This window comes from Lissotriton vulgaris, chromosome 3_1 (assembly GCF_964263255.1).
Source record: "Lissotriton vulgaris chromosome 3_1, aLisVul1.2, whole genome shotgun sequence".
NCBI lineage: Eukaryota > Metazoa > Chordata > Amphibia > Caudata > Salamandridae > Lissotriton > Lissotriton vulgaris.
In genome coordinates this window covers 1,141,471,367-1,141,493,651 of record NC_141689.1, presented here as the reverse complement: position 1 = coordinate 1,141,493,651, position 22,285 = coordinate 1,141,471,367, and positions in this window count along the sequence as shown.

Here is a 22,285-nt window from a genome sequence, read left to right as displayed (position 1 = left end):
ATCGTAATCGATCGTTCAGAAAGCTTTCCGAATCGGTTGGAAAGACGGGTGCTGAATCAGATTCAGCAGACCTGAATCCGATTCAGAGCCTTTCCAAACAACATCGTAATCAACCCCATAGTCTTAACCATGCTTTAGTCTTTACTGTGCAGTTTTTAAAAACGACCATGTCTTTAACACCAGTGTCATTACCATACATTACTTTACAACTATTTTTGGAGTTGGATATTTAGCACACATGTGTCATTACTATGCATTTTTTGTCACTAGTTTTATTACAACTGGTGTCATTACCACACATTTTTTTACTACTGGTGTTATTAGTACTTGTGTATTAACAACTAGTATTATTATTACCATTTTGTAACTACTAGTGTTATTAGTCCCCATGTGATTTAGCATTAGTGTAATTAACACAAATTTGTAAGTATATTGGTAAGTATATGTTATAGGTATTTGGTAAATATTCATTTTGTAAATATTTTTATATTTTTTTTTAATGATAATACATTTTAAGGCTAGGATGTAAGGGATATGGAGTATTGGTGGGGAAGTGTATTAATACTTATGTATTCATTTGAATGCTGTAGTATTGATAATCATTAGTTATAATTTATGTACATTATTTTAAGTTGAAAAATATTTTGTGAAATGTTAAAATGGGATACAAAGGACATAGGTGGTTGGGTGGGGAAGTGTATTAATACTCAGGTACTACTTTTAATAATTTGGTATTAACATGTAATATTTGTAATTTAGTCAAAAATAATATTCATAATAAAAAAAATGTCAAATTTGTTTCTAGGGATGGGATGTAAGGGATATAGGGGTATTTGTTGGAGATGTGGATTAACACTTAGGTATTAATTGTAGTAGTTGAATGTTAATAATTAAAAGGAATTTATTAAATTAAAAAAGTTTATGTGATTTTTTTTATTTTATACAAATATACATTATTGCATTTCTAAAAGATTATGTATTAATTTAAAAACATTTGTTTGGCAAAATTACATTTTAACACATTATTTGAAAAATGCAAATGTAATAAAAAGGTTTAATATCTATATTATCTATTTAAACAGCATAAAAATACAAAAATGTACAAAAATGTTAAATATTATAAAATATTTTGGAAAAATATAAACATATTAATTGTAATATGTAATACTGTTGATATTTACAAACTTATGTGAATATTGTTGTTTAGGATAGGTCCTGTTGTTGGGTTTATTTGTAGTTGATTTGTAGATAGGTGTATCTGTTTAAAAAAGAAACAAAATACATGTTATACATTTTTTGAAAAATATGATTGTATGAATTTAAGCATTTTGTTTTAGGTAAATATTTGGTGCTTTTAAACTAACATATTTGTACATTAGTCAGTGTCGAATAGCAGTTCTGAGATAAGTATTTGATGAAGATTTATAGGTAGTTTTGCTCTCTAGTCACTATCCAACACTTGTCCTGAGGTAAGGACTTGGTGGAATTAGGATGGTAATTTTGGCCCTTAGTCACTGTCCAGCACCTGACCCGAGGTAAGTACTTGGTGGAGTTAGAATAGTAATGTTTCCCAAGTCAGAGTCTAGCACTTGCCCTGAGGTAATTACCCAGTGGAGTTGGAATAGTAATGCTAACCTTTAGTCAATGTCCAGCATCTGCCCTGAGGTAAGTAGTTGGTGGAGTTAGAATAGTAATTTTTCCCTAGTCAGTGTCCAGCACTTTCCCTGAGGTAATTACCTGATGGAGTTAGAATAGCAATTTTGGTGTCTAGTCACTGTCCAGCACCTGCCCCGAGGTAAGTACTTTGTGGAGAGAGAATAGTTATGTTTCCCCTAGTTGGTATCCAGCACTTGGCCTAAGGGAATTACCTGGTGGATTTAGAATAGGAATTTTGGCCTTTAGTCACTGTCCCCCACCTGCTTTGAGGTATGTACTTGGTGGAGTTAGAATATTAATTTTGTCCCTTAGTTACTGTTCAGCAAGTGCCCTGAATTTAGTATTTAGTTGAGTTAGAAAGACAATATTTTATCAAATGAAAATGATTGTACGTAAAATAATTTTGAATATATGAACCCAGAATATTTTTGTTGGGTCAACTTTTGAAAAGTTTATGGTCAAAATCTGTATATTTATCAAAATAAAAATGAATAGATGTGTTGTATTAGTAAGTAGTGCAAATATAAGTATTTCATTGTGAAGGTTTTACTTACTTGGACGGGTAGATTGTTTAGTTTGTGGTAGTCAAGCCTTGATTCAGTAATATTTCCTGTGTGCCGTCAAACACAATCACTATAGTAGTGGATGTGAAATGGTGGGTGCCCCTTTTTATTATGTGTTTGGTGAGGGAGATGAAAATGTAAACAAAGATATGTGTTGAATGTCTGTTTTTCACAGATTTTTATTGTGTATGTGTTGTTTATTATTTTGTTCGTAAAAGGAAAATATTTATTTCACTTCCTGTTTTTAAACCAGAGTAGTTTTTATAAAACAAAGGTAGGACTGTCTTGCAAACGTTGTATTTGGGAATGTGTTTTTTCAGTATTAGTTGTATTGTCTCATGTTTCATTTATGATGATTATTTGTATAATGTGTTTTGGGAGATATTTGTTTGTATATTTTTGCTGTTATTTTTCAAGTCAAGTCAAATCAAGTCAAAACCATCTTTATTCGATTCATAGAATCATAAAAGAACACAATAATATAATTTCTTTTGTTTCATAAAACATAGATAGTACATTAATCCTCTAATAGGTTAAAATACAATACATGGATCTTCTATTATTTACACTTGACGCTAATATAAAAAATTCAATAAAGTGCAAAGTACAAAGTGCTGTTATTTTTATAATATCTTTTCAATGTTTTCATATTCTGTGAATTAAAGTGCTTTTCTGTATTTGTTGTAACAGCGCATTGTACTGTATGCATACTGATGTGCTCCATGGTACTGGTATGCGTAGTAACGACACTTTTAATAGTTCCCTATGTATATGAGTTGTAATGCGTTTTGTGGAGAAAACCTGCATTGTAGTAGTTAATGCATAGGAAAAACTGCGTGGTTTAGGCCTGTGTGGTAAAGGCAACTTTTGATCTGTCATACATCTGGTTCTGCATGCACAGCCGAGTCCTCTGGTGGTCTCACCTGCTCTCAAGCATTGAACGAGATTGGATGCACCAGGGGGTTGCCAGATTTAGTGAGCTTCAGGTGTGAGCTCAGCTAGGCTGTGTCCTCCATGTTTTGCTCTGTGGTCATGCCCCATCGCTATAAAATCTTTCATAACACTGGACTAAATTTCTGCCCAAAAAAGATTTGCAAATATGTACCCTCTGGTAATCTGAGAGTTCAGTACAAAAAGCATTTTGAAATATGTTTGTTCAACACTCTAAATGAGGCAATAAGGCTTTCCATGTGCAAAGTGCTCTTCTCTGTCCATCAGCAGGGATGCAAATTATTCATATTTTGTGCATCATTTTCTGAAGTGGATGTTGTCTCATATTGCTCTGTGGATGACCACTTTGTATGTGCTCATTGGAATGCTGATATGGTCAGATCAGAATGTGTTTGAAAGTTCTATCCTGGATTGACCCGGAGTAATTCCCCAAATAATAGCACACCTAAAACCCTGATGAACCTGGAAGAAGTAAATGCCTCTCACTTATTGGACTGGAAATCTAGGGTGGATTCTTAAGTGTGTGAGATTGAGGCGTTATAGTTGTTTTCAGTAGCAATGAAGTAGAAGGACCTTGAGTCCAAATTTTTAGGGGGTCATTATGATTGCGGTTTTTCCGCATCCTCGGGGCCGGCGGAAGCCACCGCCGGCCCAGAGGATGCGGAAAAACCGCAGCGGACTGACCAAAGACCCACCGCCACATTAGGATGGCTGGTGGGTCCTGGTTTCCGTCCGCAGCTTTTCCGCCGCGGTCGGCTTACAACCGCGGCGGAAAAGCTCTAATATGGTGACGGTGTCTTTCAGACACCGTCCACCATATTAGGATGGCCTGTAAATTATGCTTTTCCGCGGCGGGTTTTCCGCCGTGGAAAAGCATACGGAACTTCACTGCGGGGGCCCGTTGCGGGCCCCCTAGGTGAAGGGGGGTGGGGGGGTGCACATGGGGGGTACCTATGGTACCCCCCTGCATTTGCATGCAGAAAGCGGAAGGCACCGCACGGTGCCTGCCTCTTACTGCATGCAAATGCAATGCGTGCATTTTTAACATTGCCGCGGGTGCAGCTTGAAGCCGCACCCGCCGCAATGTTAAAAATAGAGGATGTGACCGCCAGGGTGGCGGTCACATCCTAATTACACAGGAGGGAACTCCGCATGCCATGCGGAGGTTCCCTCCTGATCTGGGGTCGCGGACGGACGCAAGTCCGTCCGCGATCCTAATGAGGCCCTTAGTATGAATTTGCTTAGGACTTTATATAACTTCATGTGGTCCATTTTCATTATGTGCTGCTTCCCCAAGACTGAAATCTGACACGCTTAGCTTCTTGTGAGACAAGTGAGAAATTTTGGGCCCCATTTACAAAAAAAAAAACACGGACCATTTTGCTGCACCAAGCTGCATCATTTTTAAAGCACAGGGATGCTTCGTATTAATAACAATACAATGCATCCATGTGCTTTCCCCTGCTCTGGCACAAAATTGACTGCCATGCACCAGCGCAGGCACCAGTGAGTCATGCTGCAAGGGTGCCTGCGTTGTGGGGATGATTGTTTTTTGTGCATGAAGGTTCACCACAATCATTGATGGCATTTTCCTCTTTCTAAGTATGCTGCAGAATAGAATAGAATAGAAAGAGGAAAAAAGAGGAGAAACAAAAGTATTTCTCCTTGTTGTACCAAACCCACGCCTCCCCTGGGGAGGTGTAGGATTCTGACGCATTCCCAGCTTTACAAAACGTTGTAAATCTGGGAATGTGTCAGGTTCCATGGATGATGTGTGGGAACACCCACAGCGGCACCTATGGAATGCCCCTTTCATGCAGAGTAGTGCGTGAAAGGGGCTAATATTTATATTGCCATGAAAAGTCTCCCAGGATGGATAACTTTACGTGGCCTTGTTAATATGGGCAGGCACACTGCGCCACCGGTGCTTCAAAAAATAGACTCTCTGGTGGTGCAATGACCTTGTAATTGAGGCTCTTAGGATTCAATCAGAATATTTAGACCTGACACCACTTTGTCAATGGAGGGGACATTATTAATTGCTAGTTCATAGAACATAATCCATACATTGTAATACAAAAACATAATCCTGAGCACATATAATCTGATTATTGACGAGATGGGCTAGTTATACAAAGGAAGCTCTCCTCAGAGTTAGTGTTGTTTAATGAAAATGATCAAGTATTCCCTATGTCTAATTAGATGCCGGCTTTTCTTGCAATATGTCTGCTCTGTCATTAAGGGATAGGTGGCTGAATGTGCTTGAGTTAGCACCCTCACCTGAATTATTGTAAATATCGGAAATAATTCGATATAAAATGTTTTTTTCTTCGGAGCCTTTAAGCAACCATCAGTATCTTCACTGAATATAATTAAACAATGCTCTGTACGTTGGTTATTTCTCTTTTCTGTTTAAGTTTATCACTTAAATATTGGGGGCATTATTTCGATTTTTTAAGATGGGCTACTCCTTCCCAAACACAATGTATATCTTATCCACCGTTGTACAAGTGATATAGGCTATAATTCACTTGTAATCCCATTTGTCAACTCTAAATAATCCCCAAAAGTGAAAAAACTCAGTTGGAGATGAGGTGGGATGTGTTGTTAATCAGTGGAGGAAAAGTCCACTCTATCATGGAGTTTTAGAAAGAGAAGACCTTTATCCCGTTGTAATTAAGTGCTGGTGAGATGGCTCTCTGTTTATATGCTTGTGCTGAGTGCTACTTCAAGAGTGGACTCACCCGCTGCCAAGAGGGAAAGTTATCTCTCTGACCCTCATTTTCAGTCTGTCACATTCTACTCCAGACATTGATCAGATTTGGGCATCTTGTGCAAAAATAGTAATATCCTCTCATATCTCTATTGTTCAACAGTCAGAAATTCTGTCTTATAGATCAAGGAACAGATACATCTGTTGTGCAGATATATTTGTTCCCTGAAACAAGAATTAGCTGCTGTGTCACTCGGTGTATTTGGAAACTGGCTGTTTGGTACACTTATGATGTTGTTTATCACCTTCAATGTCATACACCATCAGAAAGACAGAAAAAAGGACAGTTTTCCTGTCAAATGTCACTGCTTCAAATGAGGGCAACACACTCTTCGATTACAACTAATTCTTCATGGCATGCATGTGTGAAGCTCAATCTTGAGCTGTCAACTCAGGCTGTTACGGATCAGTGCATGAATCAATGGCGGTCAGTAAATTTATACGGGAGGGGTGCAGAGGGGCCCACATGCACATATTCATACACTGACACCCATGCATTTACACACACACCCATTCACAACACTCACTCACAAATACACATGCATACATTCATACATGCATGCACGCACCAAACATAAAAAACATGAAATTTACCTTCACTGAACCTCTCCAGGAGGGAAGCCTCTGGAGTCCCAGGAGGTTTGGGATTACCGTCTTCTCTCATTGGCTGATTTTTGGGCAGCCATAAGGGAAAGCAGCAGTCCCAACCTCATCACAAAGTTGGATGGGGTCAGTGAAATTAATGACCCAACCCCACTCTGTGACGAGGTGTCACCGATTGACACTCTGCCCTAGGCACAAAAGGGCTTAATTCTGAATCCCCCCAGCCCCAAGGCTATCGGTAACGCTCCCACACCCGCCACAAAGGGGAGAGACTTGAGGCACTTTGCCAGGCCCAGGAGGTCATTCCCTCAGGGCTGTGAAATCCTCAGTGTGTCAAAGTTCTACCTCTTGGCTGCCTGGCCTGAACAAGGAGAGTGTCTGTCAGGCTTACATTTGCTCAGTCTGACAAACACTCTTCTTGTAGGGAAAAAGGTGGGGCCAGCCAGAAGAAACTACCATTATTAAAGGAAATACTTCAAATGCAACAAGCTTTTATTTTCATCTGTAAAGCCCTCTAATACCCGACATAGGTGTCCTGGATCTAAAATTATTCTACCATAAACTAAGAGAGTGCTGGTGGTGTCACAAGACAGCTCAACATGACTCACTAAAACATAGAATCTTTTTAGTTCTTCTTGAACAGCAAGAAATGTGTGTCACATTGTAATTTAAGGGGCAGGTGGATATTCCATTGCTTTGGAGCCAAAAATGAGAAAGCACCCCCACAACAGCAGCTGAGCTAAAATTTTGGAACAGACAGCAAGGCCACATTGGATGATCGATGACAACATGATGGGTGATACAGAAGTGTCTTGCCCTGAAGTCATTCCGGGCCATTCCCTATTTATGGCCTTGTGGGTAGTCAAAGTAACTGAAAATAAGTCCCTTCTGCACCGGAAGCCAGTGTAGGTCGCACAAGTGCTTAGGCATGTGCTTTTTCCAAGGTAAACTGAGTATTAGTTTTGCCACTGCGTTTTTAATAAATTTAAGGCAAATCGGTCAGCCCTTGGTAATGCCCAGGTATAGTTAATTTCTATAGTTTAATTTGGACATTAAAAACCTTGGATAGCCGTTTTCTGTATTTCATGCTGGAGCTCTAAACATTTTCTTTAGCATCTTCAAGAGGGCAAAACAGGTGGTTGTTACACTTAAGACCTGCTTGGACATACAAAGTTTGTGGCCTAACATTACACCCAAGTTTTTATCATAGAAACATGTGTGCCACTCAAAAGTCTAGCGGCCACCAATCTCTGGATGACCAATTAACCTGCTTGCTGAAAAACTGAAATTTGGTTTTACCCAAATTGAATTAGAGATAGTTGGAGTACATTCTGCAGCACACATAGAAAGAGGAAATCACCTGAATTGATTGATTTTGTGCAACAAGGTGTCCCTTAATGCACAGAATCAATCACGGGTGCCTGCGTTGGTGCATGGCAGCCCATTGTGTGCCAGTGCAGGGGGAAATAACAGGAAAGCACTGTATCTCATATATACAGTGCAATCCTACCCATTTGTTTTAACGTAGGGCAGCACTGCAAGATTCCTTGTGGTGCTGCCCTACTCCAAATCCTCATAAATGAGGCCCATAGTCAGGTACGCCATGGATTTCTTTTTTATAAGAGGGAGAGCTTGTGCCTGTGTCTGGAGAAGTCAAACCTCTGTTGTTCATAGAATAAGATTAAATAAGAAATCTGGGACTGATGAGAGGGTCCTTGCCACCATCACAAGGCATTCGGGACAGGGATGCAGCAGTGAGCCAGAATTGATTAGAGGGATCAAAGCCACTACTTCAGATATTGGTGGGGGTAAAAAAGCTTTAAGGGATGCCTAGTTTGAAGCTGATGAGGAACAGTTCCAAAAATGTAAACAAGTAGCTAGGTGTTAGCCCTCAAAGCTTTTATAAATGTTACTTATTTTTTCACCGAAGTAGCATTATAAACTATTGCATAGCTCTTGAGTGGGTGTTATACTTTGTGAAACTGTTTAGGATGTAGGACATTTTCAATAATATTGGAAATTTCACGTCCTTATTTGTTTGTGACTGAGAATTTATTTTTAAGATAAATGTGCTGCGCCACTCTGATTCGCCTATGATCATGTCTGATCGCTATCTTATAAATATCTTCCTCATCCTAATTATAAGTGATGTTCCATTTGCACATGAATCTTTTTCAACTGGATTTCGCCTTCTAGAGTTCATCTGAAGACCATGCTGCAGAACATTTATGGCATTTACTAACACATTGTTTAAAAGGTGTGATAATACTCAGCATGCTTTTGATCAAATCATTAAAAGCCAGTGCAGCAGTATTCACCTTCTCACATGCTGCCCTGCCAACCGTACTCAGGGAATTACTGAAATTGTCTGAAGATACTTTGGACAATGGACGAGTCTACAAGGGCACCGGCCTATAAGTTCTGCACCCCAACTATCAGGAGATGGAAAGGGCTCGAATAGTGATCTGACCATACCAGTGGAGGAGAAGTCCTCCCATTGAACCCTCTAAAATTGTAAACACTGGGTCCAAAATGTGTCCCGCAGTGTCATTTGGGCTTCTCACTTTCTGATTTAGACCCAGCATAGGTAGATCTTGGATCATGGCTTTTTGTTGCAGGGTCATGCTTTAAATCCAAATGAACATTAAGATCCTCTAGAAGGATAAACATGGCTGCCTTTAAAACATAAAGCACCATACAGTCTGCTAATATGGTACTGAAAGATGCCTCAAGTCCAGAGGGTCTATAAATGAGAGCAACCCTCCAAAATATTGAGGACTGATCAATAAAACGGGAGGAACTCAGCAATGTCAATTGTAGGGGTGTCCTCTACTTTACATATGTAGTCTGCTTTATATGTTACCGCCACCCAGCCCCTCCATATTTTTAGGTAAATCATGGTAAATCATTAGGTAGTTAGAGGGAATGGAACTGGGGTTATCAGTGGTTGTAACCATGTTTCAGTTAGAAAGAGCACATCAGGTTGCTCATTCATAATAGACTTCCAAACCTCCAAATGAAGTTTAGGCAGTGAGTGAGTATTCGTCATAAGAAAGTGCAATACTTGTTAGGAAAAAAGGTATCCAAGCACATGGTAGGTCTAGCAGAATTGATATCATGTTGGTCTAAGCCTACCTCACATGCATGAGTCCTAAATGATGAGAACTAACAGAACCTGTACAAGAAACTGTCATCCACCATTAGAGTCCCAACCTTGGGGCATCCCTGCAAGCCAATCCTGTGCAGTCTAGAGACCATTTAGCTTATCCATTGGACAGTTTACTTGAGGGGGCTGAGATTTCTGCCTCTAGGTGCAGATGGGTGTAGACAGGCTTCGTTTTGGTGTGCCATGGCATACATGCCAACATTTTAAAAGAGGAAAGTAGGAGGTTTTAGAAAAATAATCAAGAGAATGTTTTTCTTCTATTGACTTACATTGAGGCCTGAATAGGGTATTTTGTCATGTATGGGATTTGAAAGTGTGCTGCTGAAGGACCGGATATCAGAAACGCAGATACATGTTTATTTATCTTACCTGTCAGAAGCACAGAAAAAGTGCCATTTTGCGTGACAAAAATGTTGTGCACTGGCCTGCAGAAGCAGGTTTACAGCAGTGAATACTGCAAGTTTCACAAGACCAGTCCCGGCTGAAGCTCTCCGAGAATCAGGTTTTTGCATGCAGGAATCGGGAGGTAGGAGACTAGCCTTAAAATTGGTAGTCTCCCCCCTGAAAAGGGAGGGTTGGCATGTATTCTATGGGTACACCTGCAGTACAGCTCTTCTGTGCGGACGACAACCAGCGCTCCGAAATAGTAGTATGCTGGTCTGCACATCACCGCCCGCTAAAAACTAGACTACAAGTCTTGCTTACCAATCTTCAACAAGCGATGTGATCGTCTTTTTTCAATACCGGAGTCTAGAAAGCAATACAAATATGGCTTTCTATGCATTCAAGACAACTGCTGCAGTACATGATGCAACTGTTTTAAGAGATGTGTCGCAGGAATAGGTCTCTACATTGTGGGTGCTGGTACACATGGTAGTGTTGGTGGGAACTGAAGGGCATGCTATCAAGACAGGCGATAAAATTATTGCCGCTTTAGCGGCAGAAAACTGCCGCTAAAATGGCGATAATGGGCTTGATAATATGCTCTATGGAATTCCAATTGAAGCCCATACGGCAGTTGGAAAAGATCTCCGCCAAAGAGCCCCTCTTTGAGGTGTTGCCCGTTGGGTATTGCACCCCCGACCCAACGAGGAGCATTGCCGATGATGAAGCATGACACCAGCAAGAGTGTGTGAGGCCATTATATCCAACAAATTGGATACCCAAGCGTTCTATCACTACGCACGGGTGTCACCAACACCAAACTTCCACCTGTAATAGGAACAGCCAGGTACCTTTTGTACTTCATAACAATTGGGGCGAACACCTAGCTGGACCTACCACTCCCCCTGAGAGTGGCAAACCCGCCCCCTCACTATCTCCCTTCTTTGAAAACATCATCATGTGAGTCACACGTTTCACTGTCAACTAATACGAGTCTTGAAAAACAACCACACCTTTAATATTTTTAAGCAAATTTGACATAATTCTCTGAAAAACTGCTGCCGCAGAGGCCAACCCAAACGGCATGCGGCAGTGTTGGAAAGACCCAATAGGGGAAACAAAAGCAGTGAGATGGCTAGATGATGGAACAACCTTGTGATAAGCCGGCGCCAAATCTAGTTTACTAAACCACTTAGAGCCATTGATTAATGACAGCATGTCAGGAATGTTTGGGAGCGGATGAGAATTGATCCAAATATTTTTATTAAAACTGAGTAAGTCTATACAAACACGAAGCTCACCATTTTTCTTTTTTGCAACGACCATGGGAGATAGCCAAAGAGAGGATTCAATAGGTCTGATGATTCCTTTCTTACAAAGACCATTAAGCCCCTGTTCTAACGGGTCCCTAACACTGAATGGAACATTTTTAAGCCTATGCCTAACAGGTATAGCGTTGTCCTTCACCTTGATAACATGGGTAAATCCTTTAACTTGTATAAGACCATCACCAAATACGGAGGGAAAAGTTTGCTCAACATGTCAATAAAGTCATCTGAACGAAGGATAGAAACTTGGTCCCTTGTACCTGGTCTAAGTACCATCTTGAAAAGTCCCTGGTGGAACCATCCAAGGATGTTTAAACCATTGATGGCTACATAAACTTTGCCAAAAATGTTCCTTCCCCTAAATTCTAGAGTGTCCTCAAAGTATCCGGCCAGCTCAATAGTCCTCCCTTCGTATGAAACTGGAGATCTATCTGGAGGTTGTAAATGACGAGACCCCCAAACCCCTTTGAATCTTTGAATCTTTCCTGTGTTAACATAGTTATTCTTGCCCCGGAGTCAACCAGTAAGCAAACTTTCTTACTACCAATTTCAACATCAACATTAGGATCTACACACTCAGAGAATTCATTAGAATCATTATTCCTATCTCCGACCATAACAACCATGTCCCTTAAGTCATCTTGTATGCTGCTAAAGTCATCAGGCTTGGATTCAGATATAGAGACATTCGCAAGTGAAGAAGTTGTGCTAGTGACCTGTTTAGTATCCTGGGGAAAAGAAAAACAAAATCTCATGAAAGTACAATGTAGAAATGCCAAATAAATTAGATCTATTGCTGATCACTTCTTAAAAGACCTGTGGCTGAAAAGATCCAAATGTTCAATGTTAAATTCCCAATCTGATGTTGAAGATTTGATGTTAATAAGTTACCTGAAATTGAAATGGTGGGCGTGTCAATGATAACAAGCACTCGAATACAACAGTACAAACAGACTCGCAGGCAAAAGGATGACGCTTACAGCGTTTATTATTTTATCTGACGCAGTATCCAGATAGAACTACAGTTACGCCATTCACAAGATGGCGTCGACGGTGAACGTGATCCGACACGCCATTAATTCACAAGATTTCGGATCATTTTTGACTCTCAAAGCAAGGTTGCGTGAAACACCAAAGATTGCGTATGTAAAGAAGGCTGAAACGCTTACCTTCTATGCCGTGCTGTGACGTGAGGGTTAACTTGATACCCTATTTCTGCTGCTGCCACATTAACTTAAAAAGCCAACACAGTACCTCATTGCGTTAGCTCCGGCGGGATGATATTATGATCCAACACCATCCAAGACAATGTGAAGACGGATCGTATAGATGCGCTGATTCGCTGATGAAGCCTGGATTTTCTTGCTTCCTTCATGGGTTCTGCAGACACCTGTAGCCCGACGTCACCATGTATTTTGTAGTAAGTGAGTCCACTTCACGATAAATATTGAAAGTGAAGTTTATTGATTTTAACAGCTGCTGCGCAGCAGCCGGCTCAATCAAAATGCCAAGTACAGTAACTGTCACCTTTCAAAGAACATCATTCCAAATAGAATTATTGAAAAATGAGATTCTGATTACAGCACTCCTAATAATCAAAGATATTTCAGTCTGGGCTTGAGTATTGAGCCCTCAGCAAAGAAACTCTAACTGTCATAATGAGTAGAATTGAGAACAGAGCAAGTATTATAGTGGACACAGGGGTGTTGCGTGTTTATCTAGGTTCCTGATCGATACTGTGACCTTATGCCCCTATTCGGCTATAAATCCATTTATTCCCTATATTGGCATAACCGTTCAAGTGCGATTTTCTGAAAAGTCATCTCTGGCCTCACACGAACAGAGCCACATTCCAGCATAGTTCTCTCTGCCACTTCCTTTGCGACCAATTAGTGCAATGACAGAGCAGCAGTCACTATCTGATATTCCTAGATAACACTCCGAGTTCTTCAACAAGATAAAAACTTAGCAAACCTGGAAATCCCCGCTTGCTATGTTTTGATTAGTAATGGAACTCTAATGAGCAACTGATAACTATCACTTCCTAGTGACATCTTTAATTGACGTCTTATGTCCAGCAAACTTGCGTCAAACCCGGCACCTGTCAGGTATAAATATTACCAACGTTGCCTTAAGCAATGTGAGCTGCAAGCTACTGTTGCTGATGCCAGCTGCCTGCAAGACTCCGTGTTGGTAAATCTAGCACTCTGTCGCTGCAGCCTGCTGTCCCTGTGGTGGTGAAGCTGCTGATACCATTATCGCTGCTAAAGCGCGAACTATGGTGCAGTACGCTTAAGGAGCTGAACAGCCGTCCTCTGCGAAGACATCCAGCAGATTCCAGCTGCCCGCGGACGCTGTCCCCCCTCCTTCCTCGACGAGCTGAAGAGACCCGCTGCCTTTCTCGTGCAGAGAAATCCAGCCACGGCGTTTCCGGTTTACCCTCGCGGGTGACTGGGATATCGAGAGAGACCCCTGAAGGAGATACCAATCCTCCATCATTCTATTCAGAGGTATGGTGTTGACTAAACCCTTAGACGAGAATTCTTGAAACAAACCTTGGCAAAACCAACTTAACTTAAAGCTACTTAACTTACTCCCCTTTCACGTGTTAGGCTTAGGTCAGGCACACTGGGGTAGGCTTAGTTAGAATCACCAGTTGAGTATGTTAGCCTAATGTATATATGACTGTATATATGTTTTATTACTTTTAAACCATTGTATGGCTAAGAAACCATATCAATGCTTTTACAGTTCTATTTCGCAATACTTATCTTACTGTACGTACTTTTTATAATAACAATTATTGCAATTGTGGCAATACATTTCTCTTGTACGAGAAGAAAGACTGTTCAATAAATGTTAACCCTTTATTGACAAACGCCCGTCTCTCTATTCTCTACATCTCGTGAAAGTAAACTGCACTAGACTGACTGAGTGAAATACATGTCTATTGTTTCACACGACCCTAGAGATTGACTCTTGATCTGAGGAGCAAAGTTGTCATGTTGCACGGTTGTTGGAAAGCTGAATCCCTTCTTGTCTGTGCCAAGGAAGCTGATCACTTCCTATGCAGAGAAGAAAGTTTCCAGTGACCTCTGAGCTAGTTGGTAACACAACCCAATTAAGTTTAGCATAGTCAGTGGAGGCCTGGAATATCCGCAGTTCCACGTCGATACTACTGTTTATGCTATTCCAATGCGCAGGGCCTAGTGGGAAACTAGGAACTACACTACATGGCGCCCAACGTTTGGTAAGGCGATAAACTAACGCAAGACTTTTAGAGTAACTCAGTCGTGCATATTTCACAGACCCCTTTCTCCCGTAAATACTCCAATAGACGTCTGGAGTGGGTGAAAGGTTAAAATCCGCCCGACCTTAGTAGGAAGAGATTCCTATGTAAAGCTCTGGTTTATTCAACGTTGAAGGATACAGTGTTCCAAAATATTGTGCATCTAATCTTTGTCTCCTTGGAGACCTACTCTGCAAACCTCGCATTTTTACAATGCCAGAAAACGGAACCTCTGGGGCCGCAGCAGATGCGACTCAGCAAGGTCCCGAATACACAGACCCGGATGCTATTATCATCCCGGTCCACTTAAGAAGATCTATAACTTTAAAACTTATAGAAAACGGACTGACACCACAGGGTGGTACAGTAGTTTTCGTGATAGAGGCTCACGAATATCGGCAGACAGAGGTATTCTATTCATGGATAAAATTTCCAGCCGCAACACAAGAGTTCCACTACTATAAAGTAGAGGATCCACCGGAAGAGTACGCTCCTTTCGAGGAGATTGAAATTCCTCTTAAATTTCAAGAGCACCTGCTCTGGTTTAATGGCGCCCTAAAACACAATGATCACATAACTAGGCTCGGTCCACTAGGTAGACCAGGTGTCACGTGGCCGGTTCTAGCCAGCTACACACCACATCCTGACATTGCAAAAATGTCGAAGGAAGATCTCTTAGTTAACATAGGAGAATTAACAAAAGCTTATAGAGAGTTAGTAAAATTATTTATTAAAAATAATTCAAACACTCCTAAAAAGAGCTGGGATGGAAATAAACAATCCACTCCCAAGGAAAAAGTTTTCCAGTCCAGAGGAAGGTCTCCTCGACGGAGGGAAAGAATTCCGACTCGAGAACGCCAGTCTCCCCAGAGGGAGCCCTCTGAGAAAAGAAATAACCTTAGAAATAGGGATAATCTGAAAAAACCTGATAGATATCAAAATATTGATACACGTCCCTCTCGATCTTTTCCACAGAATTCGGAAAGAAGAGGACGGTCAGACCCAGGAGAGCACACCAAGTCCAAAGACAAGGAACCTGCTCAAAATAAAAAATCTCAATTTCAGAAAAAGAAGGTAGCCAGTATTAGGGTAATCAACCATGCCGAGAATACTGAGGACACAGTTGAAAAACGGGGAGTGGGCATTGACAATGTTGGACAGTGCAGCAGAAATCAGTATAGCGCGCAAGATCTTGAGTCATCTGGAGACAGTGGACACGAATGAATACATTCAGGTTGAAACTGCTGATACCAGACTTAGCGAGCCCCATAAAATATACGAAATAACATTGCGTATAGAGGGTGATAAGACTAGGAAAATTAAGGGTCTATTTTGGGATAAGCTCTCAAAAGGCTATGATATTCTGTTAGCTGAAAAAGATTGGCCCCCGGAGTTTGTCAGGGAGTGCCCTCGTGGCGAAGAAGTGATTATGCCTGCCTTCTCGAATCACATTCCGATTCACAAAAAATATACATATGCAAGTAAATGGGCAGTGGCCCAGGCACCTGCATTGTATAAAAATCATGTAGGATGGGATGAGGATTCACCTCCTCACAAAATCCAATTAAAAAGTGAACCAACTGCCCAAAGGCAGTATCCCATAAAGCAAGAAGCTAAAAAACAAGTCAGGGAGATCTTAGATCAACTTGAGTACCAGGGGGTGATTGAAACATGCACATCTCAAATGAACAATCCTTTGTTTCCTGTCTCCAAGCCAGACAATTCATATCGTCTAGTTTTGGACTACAGACATCTTAATACATGTTGCAAAACCTTTGCAGTACAAAACTCGCATAGTGCAGCCCTAATGAATAACATAGTTAGGAAAAAATATAAAACGACATTAGACATATCTAATGGTTTCTTTGTCAAAACATTGCACCAGAAAGCAGATATTTGACCGCTTTCTCTGCATTTGGGTCACAGAAAAAATTCTGTCGACTCCCACAGGGGTTCAAGAACAGCCCAGGACTATTCTCAGCTAGGGTAACAGAGTTACTACAAATCTATGATGATGAAGCATTATCTTACGTAGATGATATTTATCTCACAGACGACGACTTGGATACTCACTTGAAAAGAGTGAACACCATTATACTTGGGTTCGCAGCAGAGGGTTACAAATTCAACTTTAAAAAGTCTCGAATTGCCCATCTGACAGTACTGTTTTTAGGGTACGAATTATCAAGTGAAGGGAAAAGCCTAGCGGACAACTTCTTAGAGAAGTGCGCTGTACTCCAAGCTCCAAAAACGCTGAAGAATTTACAATCCATTCTAGGTTTTCTGAATTTCGGAAGAACTTACATACTAAATTACGCAGAGAGGGTTAAACCTCTCTACGAACTAATTAAACCTGATTTTAAACAAATCTATTGGACTCAAAAACACACAGAAATTTTGAGATCACTGCAAACAGACATGTTAGCAAAAACAAAATTAGATACACGTGACAACACACGTGATCTTGTAATCCGAGTCATCCCAGGAAGATGCGGATTCACGTACCTAACCTCTAATGAGGGAGAAAAGGTTCCAATAGCTTACAAATCACATTTGTACACAAAGGCTGAAATAAAATTCAGTTCAACAGAGAAAATTCTAACTGCGGTTCAGACTGCTGTAGCAAAAGAAAGGCCCCTAGCACAAGGTAAACGAATATTAATCGTAACACCCATACCGGCTTTAGAAGCGGTAACTAAAGCAAGCATTCCTAATGCTAAAGCTTTGCATCCGAGATGGATTCAGTGGGTTAATTCTCTTGCTGCAACAGACGTAGTTTATGAATTTGATCCTAACTTAAAAACACAGGAATTTTTACAATATGAATATGAATGTCCTCTGCCAATTAAAATCCTGCCTCTCGAAGAATACGGAAGTATTATATATACTGACGGATCAGCACAACCCGCAGTTGGGGGTAAGCAAGCTTACAGTGCTGCGTGCGCGATTGTTAAAGGTCGCTGGCACAAAGGAAAATTTAGACCATTGGTCACTAAAACACAATCTCTAGGAGATTGCTCGGCTCAACGAGCTGAATTAGTAGCATTTAAGATGGCGCTAGAAAATGCAGAACGTGAATTCCCGACACTTATAGTGTGCGATTCTCATTTTTGCGTCAACTCTTACAACAATAAACTGCAGGGTTGGATCGAAAACGACTACAAAGATGACACAGGTGCCACAATAAAGCATAAATTGCTCTGGAACGAGGTAGCTCTTTTACACAAAGAACTACAAAAGACTCACGTGATTCACGCACAGAGTCTTCAACGTGATGGCGTTCACGTTGCAGGGAATTCATTGGCTAATACAGCCATAGCGGAAGCAACTAAACCGGCTTCCGTAGCCACAAAAAAGCGTACAGATAAATACATAGACGGGGAAACCATGCTGGCAGTAAAAACGACCGTAAAAGGCGACTGTGCAGCACTACCCGTAAACTATCCACTCAATTATGCATACATAATCGATGCAAACTCCGTTCCTTTTGCTCGAATCCCTGGAGTGGGGGACAGAGTAATTCCAAACATGAACAGGAGAATATTTTTAATAGCAGACGCACACATGGGTTTGGGTCTAAGGCACAGAGAGATCAAGGAATCACTGACTGAATTACAATCAGTATTCTGGTGGCCGGGAATGAGTGTAGAACACCAAATATATGCAAACAACTGTGAAAACTGTAATAGGGATCGCAGTAGCGAACCTTGCTACCGGCTACCAGTCAGAAAGAGCGTAACGCTGCCTACACCCCATCCTGCGTCCTATTAACAGTTAAGACGAAAAGCACTTAAAAAATGAGGCCTCCAGCGCTCGGCTGACGCTAGAACGGTTATAAAAGATTTGCGAGTCTTTATCGGCACATACGCAATTACCACGTTCCATTCTGACCAGGGTCCTGCTTTCAGCTCTCGAGCTTATAAGGAGGCCATGGCTAGCATGGGAATTGGGTTGAGGTATTCTTGTCCGTCGCACCCCGAAGGGAACAGTGTGGTAGAAAGAAAAAACCGTGACATAAAGCAATCTATAACAGTGAAGGTATTAGGTTCAGGCGCTGGGTGGGTCAAACATTTAATAAGTGTCCAGACTAGTCTTAACAACATGCCAAGAAATTCTCTAAAAGGTTTCAGCCCATACGAACTATTGTTCGGAATTAGAATACGAGTTCAGGACCTCGATAGTCAGATGTCAGTGGTACAAGAAAAAACAACAGACTTTGACATCAAAGATCGTTTGGCTGTTTTACAGGAACTGAATGAAACAAGAAAATCATTAAGCAACATAAAGTTAAAGCAACAGCCAAGTACCACTGACGAGGCACCACCCGCAACAGCCCCAGCAAGGCCTGTCTGGATTCCAAAGATTGGGGATCTAGTCAGAGAAAAGATCGCGGTGAAGAAGGAATTTGGGCCTTCTTACAGAAAAGCAGTACCTGTCTTGGCAGTCACCGGAACAAGATCAGTTGTGCTACCGCCCCTTGCTGGTAAAAAGGAGAACAGAGTCGTGTCTATCGATCTGGTAAAACCACAAGCATGTGGCCTATAATCAACAGTAGGCCCAGTGGACTCCCAAGAAACTACAGAATACCCAAACTTGCAACAATCCAAGAGGTTCAAACTGAAAGACTAATCACATTCGATCAGCCTGCAGTGCACAATGAAGGACTATGCAATAATGCCATGGAACTCGTGCCTCTTGAAACACAGATTGAAACAGTTCGTCATGAAACAACACCAGTCTACAATGATGTGGCATCAGAAAGTGCTACCGAGAGACAGATTGAAAGAACAATCCCATCAATTGACAGAACTGCCTCTGGTTATTTCATCAACTTCGACAACTTCTCTGAAGATCAAAACGACCCCGAAGTGATGCCAGAAACAAAAAAGTCTTTTAAAGAAAAAGCAACGGAACTCTTTCATCAACTGAAGGAAATCTACCTAATTTCCCCTTGGCTAGAGTTCTGGTTCGGTCTAGGTGTATTTTTCCTCCTGCTTTGGCTCATCATGGTACTGTGTTTGGGAAAATTCATTGAAGGAAAATATATTACAATGGACACAGCAAGTCAGAACATCAACCTAGTCCTGAAACCACACAGATCATCCCACGTGAAGAAAAGAGAACTGTCAACAGTAAATGTCACAGCAATTCCAATACCTGGTGGGGTAGTATGGGAGAAAACAGACTATGAGATCTATGGTCCGGTCGAAATCCTGAAGTATCCTCATCAACTAAAGGTTTCCTTAAGTGACTTTGTGACACCTAGTACATTCTCTGATGATTGGGACTTTAACAGTATTAATGACATGATGTCTGATTTAGTAATGTCAGCTAGATTCACAGATCATGATTATTTACAAGGTTCATCTAGTTATGAGCAGTTATTCTGTTACACCCACTATGGGGATCATTACTTGCATAAATCTGCACAGCCTAGAAATGTTTTTATGTATAATCAATGGGAACATTGTTCTACACCACCTAAAAGCAGTTCTAAAGCATTTTTTGAGAAATTCAAATACTTCTCAGGTTTTAACACCAGTGATGCAGAAACGTTTTATTATAAACTGTTAGATAAAACAGGAATGAAAACAATGCTGACAAATTCTAAATTGATATATTCAGAAGCATTTTATGACAAAATGATGACATTTGGTTTTGATTATTGGAAAAATAATATTGAAACAAAAACAATTTGGGGTACAAAAGATTGGCAGGTGCAAGGCATTGAAGCACTATTTAGAACCTGCATGATACCAGAACAAATGTTATTTTTAAATGACACAATACACCAAACATCTTGTCTTGGCCTAGCTAAGATCAAAGACCTTAAAACACCGTCTATTCCGAAGCCAATACCTGAGAATACAACCACAGATATTGAGTTAGACGTGTCACAAATTTTACATTTCAACAGAACACATCCTGATTGGAAAAGGTGGTTAATCTGGCCTACAGACACGAATAGCTGTCAAGATAGATTCCTGAATAAAACACAGGGGTTAAAAATGACCAGATTAGACTCGAGATAAACCCAGAGACAACATCCAGGGATTATAACAACATACAGTGTAGGGAAACTCTGCCTTGAATGGCTAACTACGTCCACACTGGCTGAAATTAAGCAACACTTGTCTTTACTAAAAGATGGTGCGGATTTGCGCGATTTCATTCTTGGAACACGCAAACAGCGTCAAAAGCGTTTCATAGCGACCAGTATCTATGCTGCTTGCAACGAGGCTTGGAAAGTAAAGCAAATTGAAACTGCTGAAAAAATACGAGAAATTGATCGTATTAATTTGGAGAAATCACTTTCTGTGGTAGACAATGGGTTAACGACTCTGTCTTCCAGAATATATTCGTTGGACAATATTGTATCCTCTGCCTTTGATGTGATAGACAGAGATTTGCTAATGTTACAACATGGCCAGTCTCAATTACGCTCTATTATAGAATTAGGCTGGACGCTGCAAAATCTTCGTTCAGGCTATGTGCCTTGGCGTTTAATCAACACAACGTCATTATTTTCCAGTTTTAACCTTACTGATAAACAGATCAGTTTGGCACAGAAAGGAGCAGACTATACAATCCTGAGCATCGAAAAACTTGAGAGATTATCATTGACAATGTCAGAGAGTCCTGTCATTGAATGGATAATACACGGAATTATCACAATTCCGATAACAACTTTCCGATTTAAAAAGTGCCTTGAATACATACCTGCTGGCCAGTATGAACAATTGGGTAAAGGATATGTAAAATCTGAATGGAAATTACCATACACTCATTCTTGCTATAGTGACAGTGACAAAAATGTATTTCTTAGTGGTGAAAATTGTAAACATTCACTAAGCGGTATACTTTTGTGTCAGGGTATTAATTTACACGGAGCATGTGATGGAAATTCAAACAACCTTTCATGCCACCAGCTAGTCACACCTGCAACTCAGATAGAGCCCTTCTTTATGCAACTCGCGAACGGGAGTTACATTCTTAGAACGGATCACAGATGTTGTGGCCTCGTGCCAGGGAAAAGTTATCTAGTAGAAGTAACATCCATGGTCAAATGCTGTATGCAAGCATTGTTTCCGATTGGGCCTCCAGACATAGTGACTCCCATCTGGCCTCGTCTGAATCTCTATTCTATACGAATTGATACATTAAGCAAAATGAAATCTGTACTTTTACAGACAACAGTGCCTATAACGTCATCTAAAGAGACGTATGATCTTCTAGTTGCAAGGACAGCTACTGAAGTTCATGACCTTTTATCAACAAATTGCCCCGTGCATTTCGTAGAAATGTTCAGCCAACTCCTTAACATGTCTAGTGCAACAAGCATCCCAGGCATATTTAAGACAGTCTTTACGGGACTGCTAACACCCTTCCAGGCAATTTTGGGAATCTTTCCTAATTTTGTGCACTCCATTTTTGGCGGCATACCATTGTTTTTGGGACTCGTCGCAGGGATTCTATTTTTGACCCTCCTGCTACGTTATGGCAAGACTCGGGTCAGACATAGCTCCCATGGGAATGGAAGAGACAATCCTAGCAATGCGCTACCGGGACAGG